Raw genomic sequence first — 25,810 nt, 5'->3', positions numbered from 1 at the left:
ACCCTGCTAAATATCGTCACCGCCCAAAAGAGAAAAAAAGTGAAAGATAACTAGTAAATATTAATTTACTGACACGTCATATCATGACACGCTGTGATATATAGTATAACGTCGCTATAACTAGTATATTCCAAAAATTCCACAACACTAGAAGAACATAATATTATCAAAAATACGAAAAAGATTATACGTCTTTCTAAGAAAATTAGAGATTATTTTGACGTATAAGGCGACGGTGTCAAAAGTCAAAGTAACTGATGTTTGTTCCAAACCGGACAGGAGATAAGAAATGGAAATCGTGACAATCCACTTTCCTCACTACTCATAAATTTCTATACTAATATTTTGAAGGACTCACATGAACTAAATTTTAGATGAATACATGTGCGTATCAATATATCATTTATGTCTTTGTATGTGTGTCTAGATAAACTGCAGTTGTTTTGTAATAAGTTGGCATTTGAGTCGCTAGGTCACGTAATTATTACAAATAACTTTCTGCATTACTAATAAATTTCACGGCACATATTCTATCGATAAAGTATATGTTAATAATATGTAGAAAATAATCAGATTGTATGTACTTCGATCACAAGAGAATATTCGTATTACTTTCATGTCTGGTACAAAATGTCATTTCATTGGATCAATCGAAACTAAATTGAATGGTCTAAATAAACGCCGAGAGGGATGAATTAAAAAATCCAAGTGAATGATGTTAAAATAAATAGTGGAATTGTGATTTTAAGAAATAGTTAGAGGAAACAATAGTGTCCCAAGTAAAGCCAATCATATTTCTTCACCTGAAATGCAACATAGACAGAAATCAAACCTTCAGATATTATCATTAGTGGTGAACACATTACCACGGTGTCACCGCATCACTTTATATTTCACCAATTAAAATTTGATGTAGTGTAGGAAACTACTCATTTGTACCGAAGCCTTTTAGATGTATCAACAAACAAAGGGAAGCTGAATTGACTTTCAAAATCTGTCACACTTATTGTTGTTTTCTGCTACTCTTTTAGTATGCTCTTCACTTGTCTTAATTAATTGAAATAAAATTGGTTGTTAATATTTGTCTTCTAAGGAATGGTATAATTGAATTCTAGCAAACGAAGTACTGTCGCAAAGCTTATAAAATATTTGGCAATGTAATAAAAGCAAAATAAATTATTGTTGAAGAAGAAAGTCATAAACAATGTGTCTAGGTACATAAGTATGCTTAGAGGTTGAAATTATAGTATACTATTAGGTTGTACCGAGAAAATGTCCAGAGATCAGACATACCAATCGGTAGATGTCATGAGTAAAACAAGTTGATATGCATCCCTTTAAAAGCTCGTGCCTAGTAATCTTTCATAATCTTCCTTGCCCTTCCCCAGATAGTGTGCTCGCTCGCCGAAGGACGTCATCCCTCATACATGACGACCTTAAGGCTGTAAATGCCGGTAATGGACAGAAATATATAAGAATTCCTGAATTATAAGACGCTAGGAAGTCTCACTTGTGATTTATGAATCATTCAATTCTTAGTTTCATTGAAATAATATTAATTAACTTATATCATAACTTAAAAAAAATAGCAAATATAACATGTACATTTTTCTTATTATTTTGTACTTCAGCAATCATATATATATATATAATATTACATTTAGCATTTTTCTGACGTAGAAAACTTAGCAGCAAAGATGAAGAATAAGGCAATGTGACAAGGATAAATGACGAAAAGGTAACGAGAGAAAACGAAACACCCAAGAGAGTATATGTCATTTTTGCCTGTCAAAAATTCCATACTTTACCTTCGGGAGAAATACTCCGGCGGTTTTGTTCAGGTGGCCAAGAAATGACGTTGATATTGCACCATTTGTCTAGCATTCACACACCAACACATCACACATCTACGCGATTTAATTACGAAACGCCGTCATCTCCGAGGAGAAAACCCTAACCCACAGTGAAAATCCACAATAAATAATGACAAGATTTGTTTAAGCATCTGTTTCGACAAAAGTCGGTTACAAAGACAAAAAAGTCATAAACGTGTTTGAAGTAGCACGTGCTAAATAATAATAATAATAATAATAATAATAATAATAATAATAATAATAATAATAATAATTAGTAGTAGTAGTAGTATTTAGTTATTGTATATGTGCAGGAGAATTTGCTGGATATAAATTTTGTTTTACAGGTCAAAACACAATAGCAAGATATATTATCCGAATTTCATTTGTGAATAGAGATTGCTCATTAAGTTCTTGTTAAACTAATTGGTTAATAAAATGACAGAATCTCACAAATGATATCAACGTGATTAAGAAGCAAACAAGCAATTACAAAAAAAAAAAAAAAAAAAGTACAAATCAACACGCAACTAAAACGGGTCTGTCCTAATAGGATACCTTCTTCGCATGTTCGATAAGTTTTGTTCCATACTACACAAAGCATGATAAATTAAATATTACCGTATTTTGCTTTGTTCAAGTAAATGCTTGTCTCCTAGTGGCAACATAGTTGTGAAATGGAATGTACTGAATCACTCACCTCAAGAAACTTACAGTTCTTCGATGTAGTCTCCGCCAGCCTGTTGAACCCTTCGCCAGATGTCTGTGCGTTGAATACCTGTCAAAGCCCCACTTTGTGAGAGGGTGTTGACAATGCGCCATAAGGCACGAACAATGCTGGGAATGGGTCTGAAACGTTTGCCCCTGAGAGGTTCTTTCATTTTTGGGAAAAGATCAAAATCACAGGGGCTCATAACCGGGGAGTATGACTGGTGCTCCAGTACTTCCCAACCCCATCGTCGTAACAGAGTCTGTACTGGATTGGCTGTATGGCATCTGGCATTGTCGTGTAGGAGAATTGGTCCAGACTCCAGGAGGTGTGGACGTTTGGGCTGCAATGCTGATCGCAAATGGTGACTGAGGAATGAAGCATAGTATGCAGCATTGATGGCAACTCCCGGTGGAACTTGATGTGACAGGATAATGGTTTCGTGATCGTATGACATTATCATCATCACCTTCACGTTTGCTAGCACTTTCCTAAGCATTTTTGGCCGTGGAGATTCTGGGTGGCGCCATTCACTCGACTGACGTTTCAATTTAGGCTCGTAGGATCTTCCCCACGTTTCGTTACTTGCAATAATGCGGTGCAAGAAGTCTTCACCTTCCTCATTGTAACGTTAAAGGTATAGATGCGCACATTCCCACCTAATGCCACTTTTGAACCTCGGTCAGAACATAGGGTACCCATCTGGCTGCCATTTTTCGCATGCCAAGATCTTGTGTTAGCATGCGGAACACGGATCTTGAAGAAATGTTCAGCTCCTGGACCAATTAACTTCAAGTCCAGCGCCAATCACCATCAAGCAGTGTCCGTACTCTCGCAAGATGAATTTTTTTCCGTAGCCGTTCGCATGTGCCCTCCACAGTGCATTTTGTCTGTTGACTGTCGTCCCGCCTGAAATGCTGCAACCCATCTCGCCTCTGTCCAATACGGTAGAGCAGCTTCACCACAGGCCTCTACTAATCCTCTGTGAATCGTCCTACCATTTTGCCCTCGTGCCACCTGGAACTTGATAAACACCCGTTGTTCTGCATGCGTGAACTGAACATTGCGTTAGGGCGTTATTTCACACAACAATCACTTTTACAATGTTTACTCGCCACACACACCGTAATATGGGACCGCAGCAGCGTTGAACTGACTCGTGCACATCCACGGAACTCGCTACGCTCGTCATTTGTCTCCTGCCCACACGACACTCCAATCGTATCATCAGTTATTGATATTTCGTTACCATTAGTCTACAGAGTATTATAACGGTTTAACGCGTACGGTGTAATAAATTTATTTAACTCGTTTCTTGCAGTTGTCAGTCTTTAGTAATCATATTGCTTGTGTACTATCCTTAACTAGTCTTGCCTTCTGTCTTAACACTGATCATCGTCCCCAAGCGCTAAAAGTAAGCCACAGTCATCGTAAGTTTGAACTGCAAATTCATCTAATTTCATCAGCATGAGTGTCCGTGACGCTTTCTAAGAAAATCATGTTATTAAAATGTTGCTTTTCGTTATCCTTTATCCTTTTTCTTTTAGTTCCTACATCCTGTTTGTTTTCTGTAACAGTAGTGTTTGTGTCTAATTTTCTTAGTCTGTTAATAAAAATCAATAATAGGTAACGAGAATATTTTCGTAAGCGTACATAGTGGTTGAATTTATTTGTAGAATTCATCACCTACAGTATCTTGATACAAGTTTTGCGGCTCGTGTTGAAAAACAAGTTTCTGCGAACGTTAAGAGTTACCATTTTCACTTGAGTGAAACAATCTAAGCTGTTTGCCTTCCCCCAGTTCTAGCTAAAGACAATTCATGCCATGTAGCCAGTGCAGAAGGGAGAAGATGAGAAATTTTCATTCGACTCCCTTATATATTCAAGCGTTCCCTCGTAAAACTTGCTCTTTTTTACACTTAATGGTTATTTTCCATTCCTTTTAGGACCTAATATGAATACATTAGGAGTAATCATAAATCTTACATGTAGATCAATTCTAAGAAGTGCATTTCATCTCTTTCGTCCTCGGCTGCTTTCATTGCTTGTTTTGTATAGGAAACAGAATAAGAGTGATTCTTCCTTTCTTTCTCGTGGAGAATAAAATTATTCGTTTTCAGATAATAATAATATAATAATAATAATAATAATAATAATAATAATAATAATAATAATAATAAAGTTGCTTTAAAAGGGAGTGAGTGGCATAATGTGCTTACAACCGTTCTAGAATCCACAGAATGTGTACACACACACACGCACGAACAGAACTCATGTATGAAATTGTATACGGTGTCATCGTATCATGGATTTTTGTATAAAGTCTCAAACAAAAATAATTTTCTCCTAGTTTATTTTTAAATCGACAGTTAAGATATGCTTCTTTTTGTCTCCAAGTGTCAAATATGATCTATAAAGATCTTTCTGCATTTTATCATTTAAGTTTATAACATGTAATTAATTGATTTAAATACCAATAATATTTATAGGTTCTATGGTTTAGTGATGAGTATAAAAGCCAAAATTTTTCCAATAGATGACAACACGTTTATCCTTATTTTCAATGTATTTTGTAAGGAGTGACAATATTCAGAATAATTTAATCAAATTCAGAGAAGACTGTTCAAACTTTTCCAAAGACAACTTGAATATAAATTCAGAAGATAATTATTTACTTTTTAATTATTTTGTTTAATTCGTTTATAAGAACATTTAATTTTATTATTAAGAGACATACTTGCAATAGTGCAACTCTCTCACCAAGGAAGGAAAGAAACTATAAAAATAAAACTGCATGGATCATTCTGATTATTGATTCAGTTTATTTTTGGCAATTTCGAAATCAATCTCTTGATTTTGACTGGATTCTTTACAAATATTGCACAGATTGGAAAGTTAGGGAAACATCCTACCATTGATTAGTGATTATCGTTCTTTTAAACTCATCTTAATAACCTATTGTAAGCTCTCCAATAAATATGTTGAATGGTTCTGCTTCTACGCACAGAACACAAAGTGCGGCAATCATGCATTTGAAGTCCCGTCATACGTCGTATAACACACTTGGTTACGTGAAACAGATAATTTTACCTTTAAGTTTTAACTTTATTGGCGCGATTCATTTATCCAAGAAATTAGAAAAAAAAAACTCAAATGCAGTCAGTCACATATGCCCTTTTCCTAAACAAGAGTACCCACTAAGTCAAATGTAGCGCAGAAATTTTCCAACTTGACACATATATAGTTGTCATTTCAATGCTTTTTTGTGAGTTCCGTTATACTCTCGTATAAACCAATGATCCTGAATGGTAAGGACATATGGCCTCGAATTCGATTCTCTGTGAAAGCACAACATTTTCTGTATTTGCTTAACATTATGAAGCAATTATGGAATTAGCTGAATTGAAAACTATATGACTGTGCGAAAAGAAACTCCAAAGTAGTCCGATAAGTATACACCATCTCGCTATATCTATACGTACATAATTGAACATCAAGAATTCTTCACAGAATAGTTTGATATGGCACTTTTTTTTTTTTTTTTTTGTCCTTTTCGTACTCTGAGTTGTCACTACCATTCAAATTTTGCACACTCTTTCAGATCAGATCTGCTACTTAACATTAAAAAATAAATAAATATAACGAATTAAACCATTATAACACAAACATTTATAGAATACCCAAAGATGTGTTAGTATAAAATCTTAATACCGAACATGCCATGGTTGATTATAGGTTAACCTCTGTTGGATGTCCATTGTACATTGTGTGACTACAACCACAATTAAATAATAATAATAATAATAATTTGTTGAATATATTCTGCTGAATATTTGGAAATGGTATAATACTGTAAATAACATTTTAATAGGTGATTGAAATAGACACAGTGGTGCATTTTGCTTGTAAACTGCTTGTAGGTCTACAATAAATGTATCATTGCTGTTTTACGATTTCTTGTTTGTTGGGATGTAGCTGTCACATTGGCTGAAGTTCATTCATCGAGAATTCACCAAGTATAAAGGTGCAGATCAGACAACTTTCTGTAGTTCAATGCACGTAGCTCCGGGCAGGTCCAGTTTTTTTTTTTTTTTTTTTTTTTCTAAGTTCGTGGATACTTTTGCTATTAGTCTTGTTGCCGAGAGTATTATTGATGATACGATTGTGTCTTCAGACATTTCCTATATTTCTTTTCCAGTTGTTTTGCGCATTTCCTTTTTTAGACCCGGCAGTAGCATCTCAAGAGTCTACTCATCCTCGTCATGTGGGCTATGTAAGAAATTCTTTAAAAAAAAAAAAAAAAAAAAAAAAAAAACATAATATAATTTTGTTTCTCTTTAAATAAAGATGTTCAGAGAAGACTTTTGTTTTAATTTGAAAAATGGTTGTACGCCCACCAAAACATATATATGAGTTGCCTACAGCAAAAGCAGAACAATAAGTTCGCCAGTTTAATAACGATTTCTATGGGATTTCTTCATACTTGTTTATATTGTTTTTATTATTATTATTATTTATTCATGAGTATTTTTTCTATATTTTTTTTATTATTTTACCAAGTCATAGTTACCATTTTACTGAAAGCTTCTGTTTCAATTTGACGGAAAGAGATCACGTAGTTGGTAACTATTAAAACGACGAAAGAGAATTGCCATCATATCGTGAATAAAATTCCAATAAATATGTACGCGTCTCTAGGAACTTATCATCACTCACTACTACCTACAAACGTTCTAAAAACTATATTGAAGAGACTTACTTCAATTTACAATTTGCAACTTCAACAAGATGCTGGCTTTGGAGGTAAGGAAATTACCACTTGTTCATTAGGACTGATAAAAATTAGACTGATCCTGTGGTTCAGATCCCACTTAAACTGTAGGTCCATATCTCAAATAGTCTCAGTGTGAAACGTGATTGTGAACTTCAAATTAACCAACAAATAATTAGACTGAAGCTTTGAAAAAAGAAAGGAAAGAAATGTATTGTTGTGTTCGTTTGTCCCCGAAATCATGCATTTTTTTTCTCACACGTATACGATTGAACTATCCCGCTTTTCTTCAGATTTCACACTTTTGTGATGTAGTCTCCTAGTACCTCTTGCATTTCCAATAATGTGTTATTGCCTGAGAAAGATTCCTACTGTGAAACCGAAACGTTTCCTAGCAAATTAATCAGTTTAATTGAGAGCCATTTTTTTTTTTTTAATTCCAATTCAGTCCTCGATAACTTATATGAAGTATGATCGATAGACTAAATATTGTAACCTAACATTATGGAATATGAATTAATAGAAACTATTAGAAATACAAATTAGTTGTAATAAAGTGATTGAAAGTGGTAGTGCTAATTTACAAAGAGTAGTGTCCTAATAATATATAAAATTGTAATATACGAGTGTTGCAGCTGAAGTTAGAGTATATTATAGCTTTTACTTTCGAGCGACGATAGTAGACAAGAAAGTATGTGTAAAAAAAAAAAAAAAAAAAAAAAAAAAGATATCAACAGACTTGACACGTTTCATGTATCCTGCATATCGAAAAAGTGATTTCTCGATGTATGTATGTCTGTCCGTCTGTTCGTCCATCCGTCCTGATGCAAATGTCTTCACTCACCTAGATACCGTTCCGTTCAGTGTATCCGTACCAAATTTTAAAACTAGTTTTTCTTATAAGATTATCTAGTGGCGTTTTTCGAATTGTCTTTCTACCTCCAAAGTTAAAAGTAGTTTACCGAAAGGTGAAAATGGAAAATTGCGATTTTCTCGAGAAGGGTTCAAACGATTTTGTTTAAATTTCATACATCAATATTTCATTAAGAATTCTATACCTTGCGGACGTGATTATTTCTCTGGAAAGAATTTAAAAGGAGTAGTTTACTCTTAAGTGTGAGTTTTTTTTTTTTTTTTTTAGAACGATTTTCTCAAAAATGTCTCAAGCGATTTTGTTCATATTTCATAAATAAATATGTTGTTAGTAACCTGACAGCATGACTTAATTCATTTCTTCTGAAAACATACAAAAGGGGCTGTTTACTCTTAGGGGTGATTTCCTTTTAGGACTTTTTCTTTTTTAATGACAGACGATTTTCTGCATATTTTATGAATTAATATGTATCATTAATAAACTATAAAGTTGCGTAAATTATTTTTTTGAGAACATATTTACAAGAAGTAGCTTACTTTTGAAGACAAGTTCTCTTCGGTCGAAAGTCCTTCGAAAACACCTATAATTTTGTTTGTTTTACTAATACATGTTTCAGCTATAACTGTACCATAGCGTGATTTATTTTAAGAAATCGGAGCGAGAAAGTTTACTAGGTGGCTCGTACCAGGGACGTACTCAGGGGGTGGGTCCTGGGGGTCCGGACTCTACCCCCCCGAAAGTTCGACTTTTCTGTAAATTTAGCCTAATTTTAGGAATTTTAATATAAAATACCCTCATATTGAGTTTGGGCCCTCTCGAAATAAATTCCTGCGTACGCTACTGGCTCGTACCTTTTATTTATTAAAAAAAATAAACCAAACATATTATATTTCTTTCGTCATTTGAGGGGAAAATGAATGTAGCAAAAGAGTGTTCTAAGTCAATGCTATGAAATAACTATGCAGACGTGTCATTTATGGACTTCTTACACCAGAGCTTGGAACAACAAAAGAAGAAAGGGAGTGCTATTGAAGTCTCATGTTTTCACTAGTTTTTAATTTCCAAAAGTAATCTGAGGTCTTGTATTTCGAAACCCCATTGAGAAACTATTATTGTATGTTATAACATGTTGAAGTTCATATGGTCTTTTTTGTTGTCAATTCTACACCCAATCTCTAGTAATATGGTGTCTAGTCTATAATGGATTGGTATGTATTATAGAGAAGCCAAGAGACACCTAAAGGGAAACGTCGGGTTTTCGAAGAGAAGTTTATCACAACATTATGCGATCTAAGAGATTGCATCTGTCATGAAGATAAATCTGTATTAATTGTGCTATTTTCTTGTGAAAATATCTTACTTCTGTAATGAATTATGATCATATGCATCGCACTGTACTCTTGCATCTTCTTCGTTTGCATCTCAGTTCTATGATCTCTTGTATTGCAAACTACGATGAGGCACCGCTTAAAAAAAAGGAACTTATATAAGGTGTACACATTGAAACACGATAATTTTAACTGATTGTAATACCGAATGTAATATTTAATATATTAGGAAGTTTTATTCAGCAATGTATATAAGTAGGTATGAAGTATGTGTAATCAATGCGTTTCTGTATGCCCCTTGAGTGGTACGGAGAATGTCTAGACAATACTCAATTTCTCTCCAGGTTACCTGCAGCATATGTGGCTTAACAATCTCAACAGCACCACAGACCTTCTCACGAAACTTTTGTTACATAGACCAAGTCCTTAACATACCTACACAGGAAGAAATCCAAAGCAGTAACGTCAGCGACCGGGGTGGCTTGTTAATTTGACCACTTCTTCTAATCCATTTCTGTGAGAATTCCTCATCCAAGACTTCCAAATGCCAGTGTAGAGGTGCTCCATCCTACTGAAAAAGCAGGTTTTGTGTCGGTTTTATCTGAGGTACACACAGTTTTTTTTTTTTTTTTTCTGAGGGAAATACTGTACATCGTTGAACTACAATAATGGATCAGAGTTCTACGTACCACGACACAATTTGCGTTTTTTCAGCATTGGCTGTCATTTTCAATTTTAACTAGCTGGAACGATAAAAAAAAATGAACGAATTCATGGCACTTCTTTCTTTTAATAATACCTACATCATAATTTACACAAATCCGGTGCATCCTTCCTTAGGCCTCCATTGGTCTCATCCTTCAAATTTTTGGTTTTACATAAGGACGTAACCTAAAATCACAAACCGCATGTCCTTCTAGTGTAGTGCCAATACTTAGCTTGATAAAATAGTCAATGCACGATGGGACCCAACGAATAATTATCTTATCATCTCCTATTGTAAATCTTTCAGTAGTTCATGATTTAACGTGGGAACCACAGTAAAGTATTTGTTAATAACCGGGACTTAAAATACTCGACCTTGCATTAGAAAACCAAGAACCATTGAGTTATACTATATGGGCATCAATACCGTATGCCGACACCATCTGTGCAAAATACTCATGTTCGTGTTGAATTACATATAACTTGTCGCAGCTTAATTAATTATCTATATGGCAATAATCAACTGCATTTAAGGATAACTGATAATATGATACCTAATTGCATATACGATCATTGCAAAGCTTTGTCTTCTTTCCGTCTTAATGTTTACGACTGTTCCATGGTTTCCTGTTATGGACTTGCTTCGTTATAAAAGTACGACCACGAAACGCATGTACGTAATTAAGGGTAATTTGTGCACAATGTACGTTAAATTACCAGATGCCAATAGCTTCTTTTTATGAATATACAAGTCACACCTTGCATATATGATGGTTATGTTTATTGGATAAAAAAATAAGAATAGCATGTGTGGAGCATATACTTATATACAGACACACACATACATAAATGCATATATATATGTATGAATTGTAGATATGTGCACACGTCAGCATTCATGCGATTTGTCATGCTACTTGACCGAGGACAAACCAATGGCTAATTTGTCACACAACGCGACAGAAATGGGTGCCATTTTCGTGATGGTGACATTGCATATATATATATTGTAGTTAGTATCTTTGAGGTGTCAGTGCACGACATATTCCTATATATTAGAATCACCTATTAAGTGAAAATATGATGTATGTCTTCCAATCATTCAGTTTCATCTTACGGTCTTTAGCTTTATTTTTTTTCTATGCTGTGTTCTTATTCTTTTATTTAATCTGCAATTTGTCGTAATGTATCTAAGTAACAAACAAACACAAGCTGTAAGGATACAATTTTTCAAAATCACCACAGGCCAGGTCAACAACCTGTTTCCTCAAGTCTAAGAGTTTAAGGATTTTTTTTTATTATTGTGTGTTTAGTTTGTTTTTCATTCGTGGCGAAAACTATTAAGGACAAGGAAAGTAGTCCAATGGTAATACACATTAGTCATAATCGGGAGATTTTGAGTTCAAACACCGTAGTTGATCACCCATTTTTCCTTGTAATATTGATTAAGCCGTTACAATGTGAAGAAATACACGTTTCATGTATTTACAATAATAGTCCGACATTGGCAAAGTATTATGGTCAAACACGGAATGTTAAAGAAAATAACATAAAATTTGTGAAATGAAAGTGCTACCTTGTGAGAACAACAAGCTTTAGTAATCACTGGTCACTCAGTTTCGAATATGTTGTGGTATGAAATCGTTGGGAAATTACAGGTGTCTTGCTTATCATATATTTAACTTTATTAAGATATTTTAGCTGAAGTCCATCTCATAGCGGTAATAAAAAATTATATGAAATAAAATTTTTTTGTAGATACGTATGCTTGACTTTATTTGTCATATTTTTTTAAACTTCAGTTTACTTCATTATCTTAAATCATTTAGTATTTCAAACATATACAATGTTAGCAATTAGTATGACCTGGATTTTACTTAATGTTAAAGATTCCTCTGTTTAGTAGAACGAACTCTGCGCAGTTTTGTTTTTAATTATCCAAATAATTCTTCAACTTAATGACCTAGTAATATATATATAAAGAGAGAGATACTGTAAGCAAATATTTATGGTAGGAGAACAGTCCGTTTGTATATAACGCTTATTCTTAATACTTAACAGTCAAGATAGTAGGTATCACTACCTGCGTTGCTTACCTAATGCCAACAGATGTCTTTAGTGTGCAGCAGTGATGCCAATTCGTGGAAAAATTCCCTTTTTGGGGATTTTTTGACATTAATTTCTCGGAAAGGAATAAGAGTAACTTTCGTCGAATCTGGCAATATATATGGGATTTTTTATCTACGCACTTCATCGACGCCAACGAAATTTTCAGTAGGTGGAAAGTATGCCACTGAGTTTTTAATAACCGTAAAATCAGCGTTAATTGTCAATTTTGTTACTAGAAACTACACGTTAGTGTGGATAGATTTACGTAGTAAGGCATAATTATAAAATAAGCACCAAAGAACATATATTATGCTCTGGCATGTAAAGAAAATAATTAACGGGAGAAATTAAAATGCCAAACGAGTAACAATGAATTTTCAAAACGTTTCACATGGAAAGACTGAGGAATGAATGTTTTCTTGTATCGTTACGTTCAGTAGAAGATGATGGCACACAGACGTGACGGAAATACTAAATTCTGTCAACAAAATATACTTGCTATCGCCAAAATTTTCAATTGTCTCTTTCAGTTAAGGAAATACGTGATAAACATATCATAGATTATTTGATAAACGCAAAATATCGAAGAAAGTGAGTAACATTCAGTAATTCAAATTTTTCACATTTAATAAGTTGTATAAAATTTGTAAATAGTAGTAGAGTGCGAGAAATTCAGGGAGTATTAAAATGGGAATTTCTGTCCCTCAATGTAGGGTTTTTGATGTTTTATGTTGATATCACTGGTGTGTAGGCAATTTGCACATTCAAAACTATTGTGACGATTTAATTGCAACTTGAAATCGTGTTTTTTTTCACGTTAATTATTTCACAATTATCTTTTATTCACAATTTTATTATATCACAATTTCACAACCTCTTGTATCCAGCGGGGCGAAGGTTTGGGTGCAACAACTACTGATAAAAAAAGGTTGTTACGCTACTTAAATAGTATTGTTGAGTTTCTCATTGCCTAGAAATACGACTTGAAATCAATTATAATGACAGAAATGTAGGTAACTACTCAACAATGAAATTCTTCTATTGGAAAGTTACGCAGAGAAATTGTAAACTTACGTAATGATTCCTGCACTATCTTCAAAGTGTGAAGTGGAAACGGGACAATTAAGGGGCATGCTATCTATCTTCCACGTCTTTTTCCCTCACAGACATGTAGAGAAAGATCAAATATATGCAATACAGTAAGTGATCAAATTTTATATTGTACTGTTAGTCCAATATATGTGAGTATTATTTGCCGAGGACTAATAAACTGTTGCAGTTACTAGAGCAGCAGTAAACTTTACTTTATTTGGTTCGTTCTAACAAAACAAAGTTTATCGTCATTTGAAGTTATTCTCTGTCACCAAGAGTTGATTTTAAAAAATACCATTTCCCTTTTTCGTCATTGTTATTGTATGCTTTAAACTTATACGTTTATTTTTCATTATGTAAACATACAGCACTACATGTGGTCGCTTATAGCACTTCTTGATGTAACTGTATCAGTCCACTTCAGTCGTTTCTGTTTTCATTCTAAGCACTTGCGAGGGCATATCAAGAACCTCGAAACGGGCGGCTATCTCTAAAAGCCTCTCTCTCTGTCTCTCTCACACACACGCACGCACATACATTGCTGACACAGACACACCGCCTAAAGCGAGATGATGGTTGAACCTTCTTGTTGTATACGAGACTTTTCAACATAATTGTCGTTAATGACTTACTTAACTCTCTTCATACGAAATGTAACAGGAAATTTTCCTTAGCAAGATATGACAGTTTATTATTTTTTTTCTTTTCAAAATAGCGAAAAAAATATCAAAATCACAATTGGTTTCTGTAGTGGCATCGTATTTACAAAGTAGTGTGTTATGAAACAAAAATTATGTGTATTTTTGTGGTAATGGTTACTACTGAGAGATTTGTTGTCTGTTGAAACAATATGATGCCGTAATTGTCTGGAAGAAAAATTCCCAGCAACGGAGAAATTCCTTTCAGGAGTAATTTTAAAGATAACTTCAGTTCAGTCACAGTAAAAAGCATTTTCTTTATTCTGCATTTAAATGAGTATTCCAAAATAATACGCAAAGCGCCTTACATTTTGTGTTCTTAACATTTCAGCTTTGAAGTCCGTATGGGAATATTGTATGACGTAGCATTATTTTTTGAACATTTTTTAAAAAAAGATTTTCTTTCAGTGAAAGTGTCATAATTAAGAATATGTATGTTTGCATGAAAATACATTTTTAATACAGTTGTATGTAACTCTCAAATTCACATATATTTTCTATTGCTTGCGTTAGTAATTAGCCTGTGTTATACAAAACAAATTAGTACTGTAGGAAACAAACTAATGCTTGTTAATCCATTAGAATCAGTTCACAATCATATTTTTTAAAACTTCCTTTTTTATCACCTTTTTCTAATTTTCAAATTCGTTTCCAATCATTTTCCCTGCCTATCTAATTGGTAAATAAAACGATTATACAATTCGTTTCTTGTTAATTATTTTAGCGGACTTGCTACGATGGTAAATTTAAATGCAGTGTGAAATTCAACTGTATGTGCCATTCTCAAACAACGTTCACTAAATTTCATTGTAAATTATATATGAGGGTTATTCTTAATCTATCCGTCCTCACTCCTGCAAACGTTGTGCAATTGCTTGAATTTTCCTTCTATTTGGAGATCCTATTGCAAATGAAGTCCTTTTGTGATCTTGAGGATGTACAATAGCACATTCAAAATAGCAGCGTACGTTGGTTTACTTTTGATCGGTACTCAAAACACCAGCTCTTTTTTTTTTTCATTAAATGAATAGTCTTTGGATAAAACTTCTCAAACAATGCTAACTTTGAAACGCGGCTGGTCTCTTTTTGCCCCCAAATGTGTTTTCTTAAACATACTTCGTTCACTCAAAAGGGTCATGTTGCTGCATTATAACCATTGTATTTTGTCTCGGTGACCAAGACTTGGAAGAGAATATTGATTAATTTCCATTTCAAGACATCAACAGACGTTAAAGGTTAAATTTGTAATTATATGTTTAACCGAAAGCTTCGTTGTTTGGAGGAAAGAAATGAATGGGACAAATTCATATTAAATCGGCATTTACCTGATGGTAGGGAAAAAATCATTGGCCAAAACACTCGAACTGAATATTCACATAACATTTTGGATAATGTGCTGTACGTTCACCCTAACTAGTCATGTCTTGTTCATGAAAAAAAAAAAAAAATGTCTATGTGAATTTGAGAACACTGATAATTCCTATACAGCTTTCAGACGAGTAAATAAAGTACATAGTTGATTTTAATGAGTGCTTTTTTCCCTTTTATTATTATTATTATTATTATTATTATTATTATTATTATTATTATTATTATTATTATTATTATTATTATTATTATTATTTAGTTCCTACTTTACATAGAACTTCAGAATTCAGTTTTGATCTATATTTCTTTATCTGTAATGGAAGTCCCTTGTCATAAATACATGACAAACAGTGTATCAGAAATTACCAAACGACACCCTTCTGAAAGCGAAAACTGGAATTACGCTCACAAAATACATCATTGCGCTTGGCTATTAAGAAGCTTTTTGATTATCTAGTTTTCTTCAATATTGTAAAATTATTTTTGTTAATTTGTTGATATTTAGCATTCCTTTTCACCATTGAGGCTGTATGAGATGTGGACCTATAGTTTAAGGTGGAATCCGTACAACCATAATAGTTCAATGTTATCACACCCTGAATCGATCCCAGGACCTCCTGCACTAAAGGCGCGTATGCTAGTCACTGGGCCAGCAAAGAGGTTATAATTAATGTTATACACACAGTACAATATGTATCAAGGGAAATTAAATTCATAAATATGCATCAAGGGATTGATGATTTTGAGTTTAACGTCCCGTTCAGCAGCGAGGCTATATGAGACGTGGACCTACTGATTAACGTGGAATCCGAACCACATGAGCTCCCGCCCGGAATCTAGCCCTGGTCTCCCACGCCAAAGGCGCGTACGCTAACCGCTTAGCCATAAAGAAGCTCTATCCATCAAGGGAAACTTAGTTCATAAATATGAATCATAAAAATTGTTCAGGTTATAATATGCTCATAGTGCACATTAATGTTTGAAAAGGTACTCATTAATATAAACACATAAAGCGCATTTGTTTTATATATCCTATCTGCATATAATTTTACATGTTTCATATTTTTATTACTCCATCATGTAATTTTTCTTGCTAAGTCGGTTGTTTCTTGGAATACTACCATTTAGTTGTAACCACTGCATACTTGAAACAGATGTAAAGGATCTTCATAGCAGGACAAAATGTAATTCCAGTTAAAGAATTATTTGGTTAATTATTATCAACAAGAATATGTAATTGGATGAAATTTATCCTACACCAACTAAATAATAAGCACAGTTATAGTTAGTAGGCTGTAGTCCCATGTGGCGAATAGTTACGAGTCGAATTAAAATATCCACTTAAAAAAAAAAAAACATTAGTGGGAGAAGCGTGTGATTGCTCTTCCAACGGATGCATTTGGAGATAAGATATGCTATACATTTCACTCAACATGTACTGAAAGGTAAATAATAGCGTCGATACGTTAATATCAGAAGGTGAAGATAACTGAATAATATTTCAGTGGGATGAGGTAAGAGATCATGGCGATCGATGGAAGCTTCCTACGAAAGAGTGATCAATTACCTAATCCAGACGAGATGAGGATGAGATGGAAGCTGATGACAATGTTTAGCTGGGAACCATAAAATTAAATTTTGGTGCTGGAGATGAGCTATTGCCAAAACGAGAGAGATTGATTGTGGAAAACGTTTCCTATGTCATTATACAGAACTTTAAGAAAAATTGCTTTTGCTACGTATGAGAGACTAAATTAATTAGAGAAGATGGAAATTAAAACCAAGGTGAACGCGCAGAGAAATTTCTGTGAGAACAACATGCTTGCAAACGGCAAAAGAATTGCACTTTTTCATTTTTATTTACATGACTTAACTGATTAGAGCTTAAGGCGCTAGTATTTTTGTGTTATTTATAGTAAATGCACAAACTGGTTGTACATTTTTCTAATTGCGTTTTCATACCATAAAATTAAACTGAAAGTAAAAGTTGATTATAAGTTTCAATGAATTTCAGCTAAAAATTCTCCCATCGTATTTCTTGATAGCACTTTGTTTACTTTCCCTTCTTTTTTATGTTGCTCATTTGAAAGAAATCCACTAAATATGTCTTTTCAGTTATTTAAAATATATGTAGATTAGTTATCTCCCACCAAAGTATTAGTGATGTGTACAATAATAATACGGAAACTTCACTCCCAAGTTTCCACACTCCGTTAGTTGCAAATATGATATTCTACCGATTTTGTGAATAAAGTGATTTCTTGCATATGTCTAAAAATAGATGTTTCTTAACCTTGACATATGCCCAGAATAAAAGTCTCCCTTACCCGGTAACAGAATGCTTCAAGAGGCTTAAAATATTTTAGAACATAGTATTGTCAATTTTCCTAAGTTAGGAAAGGCATGTGTTTCGCAATAGAGTTGGAGATGTAAGGCCTAGAATCTGACGGGTAAAATACCATTATACGCGTATATTGTATTTGAAGTTATTAGTCATTTGTAAGATTGAAAATACAGATAAGTAACCGGAAGTTTAATAGCAAATTAAAATAGCATTGTTAGAATGAAGTAAAGCATAAAATAAATGTATCAACTCTACAGCAAAAATTCACACAATTCGAAAATTTTCTGGACCTCTCTACGGCGTTGATGCATAGTGTGGTATGATGATCACATGATTATGCGTTTTCCATTGCCGTCTTATGGGATCCACTTATCTCAAATATGTGGATATCGACCTTCTATAACTGTTGGAGCAAATTTTCTTAGGTACAAGAATTGTTATATTCTTTCAACCTTACGGAACACGATCTCCCGTTGGTCTGGTGGCCAGCTCGCGTGCCTTTGGTGCATAGAGTTCCAGCTTCTATTCCCGGTGGGATCACCTTGAAATTGTAACGCAACATGGTAGTTTGAATTCCTCCTGAAGTCGAATCCTGTAGATAGCCTCGGTGTTGAAAAATGACATGAAGACTACAAACAATATAATTGTGTAGTCGCAAACAGAAGTATATGCTCAGTCAATTATTGCAAGTCTTGACGCAGAAAGAATGTAATTGTTATAAGTTACCGATAAAGGTACTCAGATTGTGCCGTACATTCCGAAATTATTGCCAGAAAGATATGAATAGGACTTGGGTGTTCATTTTGCTGGTTACCCTACGTACAAGATCAAACTATTATTTTTAAATCGATACTACATATATTGTCAATTTATGTTGCGGCTTACACTGTATGTGGATTTACTCTCTACCACTGTGTATATACAATTTTACATTTTTGAAACAGGGGCGTCATTTCAGACTTCGCTTGGGGGGGGGGGGCAAGAGCACCACCGACATAAGGCTTTCACATTTTGTACTAGTATATTAGTAGGCGATCGATTAAAGTATATGTATTCCTCCTACTCTTGGGGGGGGGGGACAATTGCCCCCTCCTGCCCTCCCTAAATGACGCCCCTGTTTTGAAACTCTTTCAATCTGGTAGAGAGTAACGCAGATAAACGATGGTTAAAATTACCGGAAATATATTCAATTGAAGCACCTGAAAGAAAACCTACGTAAACCGTGACAATCCACAATAAAATCAAAGTGATGACTTGGAATCGAACTTCTCCATCAGACCAGATATAAGCTTTCTAGCACTAACCCACCACAATTGCAAGATCAACATTTGAGATTTAGCGAAAGTAATTCGCTGCTTAATGTCGTGGATTCTAATGCACTAAAAAATGACTGACTCGTTTCACGAGACTGAACCTACCAAGAAGTGTGCTGTTTTCTATTTACCAGAATGTTACTTTCCGATAGGCTATGATAATACTGTAATAGATATAATACTTCTTTGATACTTCTGAAGTTGGTCAATGTTCAGCATAACATAGCGTAATAATACAGGAATACTGAAAAAGTGCAAGTGTAAAATATTGAGTAACAGATTTTGGTACTTTGTAATGTAAGTTTATTTTCTTTTTATTATTATTTTACCTGATTTTTGGCTTGGATATGGATTTGGAAATAAGATACTTTCTTCTTTGCTTTCTCCTTCTTTACGTTACCTTATTACAACTTATAAAACTTCAATTAACTGCAAATCCAACATGCAGAAGTGAAAGTGATTTTATGGGGAATCGAATCACAGGAAAATTATGGAACCGTTTAAATGAATCTATGGCAATAATTATCACGTACTTTCACCTGATTTTTATCATGTTACTTTGATTAAAATACGTATTGTAAAAGGTTAGAAAGGTCAAACTTTATGCGAAAAACTGAGTGTCTCATGAGCCCGTCTTCAGAGTATGAAACTCGGTATATAAACTCTTATTTACAATAAACGGACACGTGTTCCAGCATTTATTAAAGGGCTCGTTTAAGAAAGAACGAGAAGTATTGTCTACATTTTTCGATATTTGACATCGACGTTGTTTGTTGTCTGTGATTACATAATGTAAAAAGCATCTGAACAGTTTGAAATAAATTTTAGAATACAATCAATGCCTTCCTTACGTTAGGTTGTCATCTGTCGCTTTGCTTAAAGGTAGGGTTGCCGTATTTTAAAATTAGAAAAGCGGAAGCCTTCGGACCATGTCTTTTTTAGTGATTTCTTTGTTAAGTTGCACTTCCAATGTAATTTTCTAACGAAACTAAACTAAAGCAAATTTAAATGTTGCCTTTAATGTTTGATTAAGTTTAACAAATGTGAGTCTCGAATTGTAAAGTAAGTAAGTAAGTATTACAGTAAGATATCTGTAAGGCAAGCCCCCCCCCCCCGAAAAAAAAGCAAGTGATAAATGCAAAATATTGTTCATACGGTTTTCTCTCTAAGAAACACAAAATAATTTCTAAATTTTTATCATAAGAAAGGTAAAATATATTTAGGAGTCTTGATCCATCTCTTATAAAATTTCTAATCATTTTCTAAAAATTGCTACTTGAAATCGTACTAACATACAAAATTACCACGGTTTCACAATATATGAAATGCAGCATAAACATTTCAAAAGAAAAAATATTAATGATGAATCTAATCTAAACAAAGTACTAAGGATATCGCTATTAAATTTGCAATCATTTTTGAATATAAAAAGATTAGGTGAACACATAGACAAAGTAAAACATATACTTGTTCAGCCTGAGCTTGAGTCCAAATTTAACTCAATCACGATTGAGATTGACACAGTGTAGCGGTTTACGTTGAATATAACAACACTTTATCAACAAAGTCGTTTTAGATTTTTCTCCAATCCAAAAAAGCGGGTGGATTTTCATGATTAAGAGATGATTAAGCGGGGGACGAATATAGAACCTGAAAATCAGGTGGTACCCGCTAAAATCGGGTAATATGGCAACCCTACTTAAAGGGAATATTTCAAAAGAGATAAGGGAATTCAAAATGTTCGCCAATATAGAGTAATAGGTTTTTATCATTTCATTTTCATTAAAATGCATAGCCTAAAGGAGAAGAGAATATAAATATTTTTTTTTTTCATAAACCAATTCTACCTATGCAAAGAATGAGTATTTCAGGTAGTGTAGAATAACTAACTGTAAGGAGATCATTACATATACAGATTCCAAATGATTCCTGGCCTTGATATTTACGTCTCCATTAACCCTTATCCGGGCAACCGGGGCCTCCCAGGCCCAGTAGCTTCATTTTTCTAAAATTTCTCAATAACCATACATATTTCGAAGACATAAAATACTGAATTCTTCTATCTTTCGTCGAAGTTAAAATCATGAACATATCGAGTTGGTAAAGATATTTTTTTTTTAAATTTGAAAATCTTTTCCTGACGTAACCGGGCAACCGGGGCCTAGGAGGCCCCGTATAACTTTAGTGAAATTCCTGTCAAATATTAGATCAAATTGTCACATAATTATATATTGAACACGTGACTATTGTAACCTTTAGTCGGAACAGTATGCGGCAACAGACATTGAATTTTGAGTGTTCTACACTTAAAATATATACTGGGCCTGACAGGCCCCGGTTGTCCGTTTACGTTACAAAAATGTCTGGACCGGATTTGCTATTCTGCTTGGCTTACAAAAGCGTGACACGAAGTTTCGCTAGTTGACAAAAATATATACCGGTACATTCTAGACTAGTCTAAACAGTAAGTGACAATAGGCATTGATTTTGTGTATTCTGCACTTAAAATATATACTGGGCCTCACAGGCCCCGGTTGCCCGTTTACGTTACAAAAATGTCTTGCCCGGATAAGGGTTAAACATCTCAATCAATCAAATATGACTCTAACAGATATACAAACAGCTGTGTTGGGTAACCTTGTTGAAAAGAAGATATTGTTTATGAATATTGTATTTATCAAAATATTTAAAAGAAAAAAAACTCTTCATTGCTTGAATATATATTGCTAGAAAGAAGTAAATAAGAAACTAATTTAAAATATATATATATAACAAACAACATATATCAAACAACATAAGCGCAGCTACTGTAATATGAATCGAGTTTCTGAGAGCCCAACTCGGTCCCATTGAATGTTTTAAGTTTTTTTTTTTCTTGTCCTGTATTACTAAAACCACTCTGATTGAGGTATGTTGTTCATTTCTTAAATCGATTTCTCGACAGATCTTGCTTCATTTCTAGCCTTCGAAAATAAAGTAAAGGCAGATAACGAAGAATTAGTTCGTACACATGAATGGATACGCTAATATCTTTTTCTCTATTTGTTGCCTTTGTACTACATTCAGGGCAGTACTTGATATTTCTTAGTTTAACTTCCCATGTTACGTAGGTGATGGTGATTATGACGTTGGTGATATTCATGGAATGAACAAGGTGGGAGAAGACAAGAGAACCCATAGAAAACTCACGCACACGGTGTTTGTCCATCACAAAGCCCATTTGACCGAAGCTGGGATCGAACCCGAAACTCTGTGTACCAGAGGTGAGCCTTCTACCACTGAACCACCGCGACCTCACTCACTTATGTTTATGTAACATATTCCACCGCTAAGAAATCGTTATGTGTAACATTTTGGGGAAAAGAAAACTATCTTTTCTCCATTGCTACTACATCTCTGGCAGTAAAATCTGCTCTGCAGATTTGATCTGAAGGTCTTTTTATAGGACCCGTATAATTCTCCTTAACGAAATGTTAAGTAAGATGACTCATTTAATTTTCGTTGGCTAGCAGCGGGAAAATGGTTCCAGTTATGAAAGTTGATATTTTTAGAGTACAAACCACGATTCTTGCAAGTAGTTCACGGTAGTTTTCGGAGTTTGTTCCAGCTCGTGTTACCTTGTATTTATCCCTGACCACAGTTGCGTGTCTGAAACGAAAGAAAAGAACCAAACAAGGGTGGAACATATGTACAAGAGAAACAAAATTCCCAAGCCTCCCTTCAGAATCTTTTAAAAACCGTACGGGTTTTATTCATCGACAATTCGTAGACTGTGCTGAAAGTGAAATGAAGTGTTGAGAGGAGGGGAAGAAGAACTCTTTTGTTGATTCTTGTGTTCAAGAAGCTAAGAATGAGATGGTTGTTCCCTTTCATTTCCAGAAAAATCGCAGTCATTCTTCCATGAACAACACCAAATGCCAACAGCTGTCTGTCTGTCAAGGGAAGAAATTGCTGATACATGGGTGTGCATATTTTCCTTTAATAATAAATAAAATTAATTTATATTGTTCAAACACTCTTTGAGGCTGAGCGTCACTTACAACTGAGAAGGTCACGCGTATAATAGACATCACATAGCATCCAGCATGGTTCTACTTCACCGGGAAAATATTAATTAGATTTGCTAAGTCATGAAGAAAAAATAATTGGCTTAATTTGCTAGATAGATTTACTCCCATATTGGGATTGTGGCAATTAAGAGTCAAAAAATACCTTGGCTATATATGTTCACTATTATCTGTATAATTGTAATCGTAAGAGAGTTTGTGTGTATACAATTAATCTGTGATTTCATGATTTTCCATTGTTTCCATGTTTCGTTTCTCAGATGCAGCAGCTCAGCACGGCTGATTTGAATGAAACAGGATTATACCAACAAATTATTATTATTAATATTACCTTACCTACCATACAGCTCTACAGCCCTGGGTGGGCTTTGGCTTCATTCACCAGGCGCCTCCATTCTTCTCTGTTCTTTGCTTTTCCTTTCCAGTTCTTAACTTTCAATATTCTCATATCCTTGTTTACATCCTCGTACCATCTTTGCTTTGGTCTACCTCTTCTTCTCGTGGAAAATATCTTTAAATGTAATATCTTCTTTGCTAGTCGTCCTTCTTCCATTCTTTCTACGTGTACCGTCCAGCGCAGCCGTTGCGCTTTTATAAACCGTACAATATATTCTCCTCTTAAGATGTATTCTATTTCTTTGTTGGTTCTGCTTCTCCATTCGTTATTTTCTCTGATTGGCCCGAAAATCTTTCTAACTATTTTCCTTTCGAATATTCGTAGTTTTTCTTCGTTTTCTTTAGATAACGTCCATACCTCTGCGCTGTAAGTGATTATCGGTCTAATTGTCGTTTTGTAAATATTCATCTTGGTTGTCTGCCAATACTTTTGTTTTTGAGTATATGTGCATTAGCATAATACTCCTTGTTTCCTGCTAGAATTCTTTCTTTGATTGTAGTTGCCATGTTATTGCTGTTATCTATTGTCATTCCTAAATATCTAAATCTGTTTACTTCTTCAAATGCTTTATTTCCTATTACAAACCTTCCCTTTTTTCTCTTATTTTTATCTGATGTTATGTGCATGTATTTTGTTTTTTCAATGTTTACTTGCAGCCCTAGTGGATTCGTAAGTTCCTCTAGTCCGTTGTATATCTTCCTGAGTTCGTATTCCGTTCTCGTCAAGATGGCGATGTCATCTGCATAGGCGCATATTTGGCTGGTTTTATTGATAATTTTGCCCCTTTTATCTATTTGTTGTATTGCAATATGGAAGGCTATTATGAATAAAGTTGTACACAGCCCGTCTCCCTGTTTTACTCCCTTTTTGTACTCGAATTCTTCTCCTACTCTGTGTCCTACTTTTACTTTAGGTGTAGTTTGTTCCAGGATTATTTTAACTAAGTTGCTCAGTTTTGGGGGGATCTTGCAGTTTTCTAGTCCCCGTAGTGGACCATTTCTATCTATACTGTCGAATGCTTGTTTGTACTGTAGTCTATGAACAGAATGTTCATAGCTCTTTTCTATTACCTGTTTCATCACAAATAGCTGATCTGTTGTTCCTCTGTTTATTCTAAATCCACTCTGGTACTCTCCGATTATTCCTTCTATAAGTCTCTTTATTCTGTTATTAAGTATGCTTGTGAATATTTTATAGACTGGGTTCAGTAGCACTATTCCTCTGTAATTTAAGCAATCTGTTTTGTCTCCTTTCTTGTGTATTGGATGCAGTATCCCCACTTTCCAGTCTGATGGTATTGTTTCTTCTTCCCAGATACGTCTGATCATGTTGCCTATTTCCTTCATCTCTGTGCCTGCATATTTTATTAGCTCCGCTGTTATATTGTCTTCTCCTGGGGCTTTGTTTTTTTTATGTTTTCTGATAGCATTCTCTACTTCTTCATCGCTTGGTATTTCTATTTGTTGATGCTCAACTATATTTCCTCTCTCCATTACGTCCAATTGTAGTATTTCTCTTTCTTCTGTTTATGATGTTGTATTTAGCTGCTTTTTAAAGTATCCCGTCCATCTTTGTATGATACCCTGTTCATCGGATACTATGTTTCCTTTTTCGTCTTTACATCCAATCGGTTGTGCCTGGAATCCTTTATTCATGTTTTTGACACCTATGCATGATTTACTTGTTTCGTTTCTTCCACTCATCTCTTCAATTTCTTCTATTCGTCGTTTTGCCATGTCTCGTATCTTCTTTCTACATATTTTTGTTTGCCTGTCTTTTCATCTCTTTGTATGCTTCTATGCTTGCTCTCGTTGATCTTTGTATCATTTTCTTTCTTGCTTCGTTTTTCTTTCCGATTGCCTCTTGACATTCCTCGTCGAACCACTGTTTTTATTTTCTCCGTCGTCCTACCGTTTCTTCTGCTGTTTCTGTTATTATTTCTTGGATTTTGTTTCATTGTCCTAGCATTGTAGGTATTCTTTCTTCTCTTGATTTATGATCCAATTTTATCCTTATCCTGCGTTTATATTCCTCTTTCTTTTCCTTGTTCTTTTACTTGGTCTGTGTCCCATTTTGTTTTCGTGTTTTCCTCATATACCAATTTCCTACTGATCTTCTCTCTAAGTTTAGCTTTGACCAGATAATGATCTGTGCCGCAGTTGTATCCTCTGTAGCTTCTTGT

This window comes from Thermobia domestica, chromosome 6 (assembly GCF_964235325.1).
Source record: "Thermobia domestica chromosome 6, izTheDome1.hap1.1, whole genome shotgun sequence".
Taxonomy (NCBI): domain Eukaryota; kingdom Metazoa; phylum Arthropoda; class Insecta; order Zygentoma; family Lepismatidae; genus Thermobia; species Thermobia domestica.
This window is presented reverse-complemented; position numbering follows the sequence as displayed.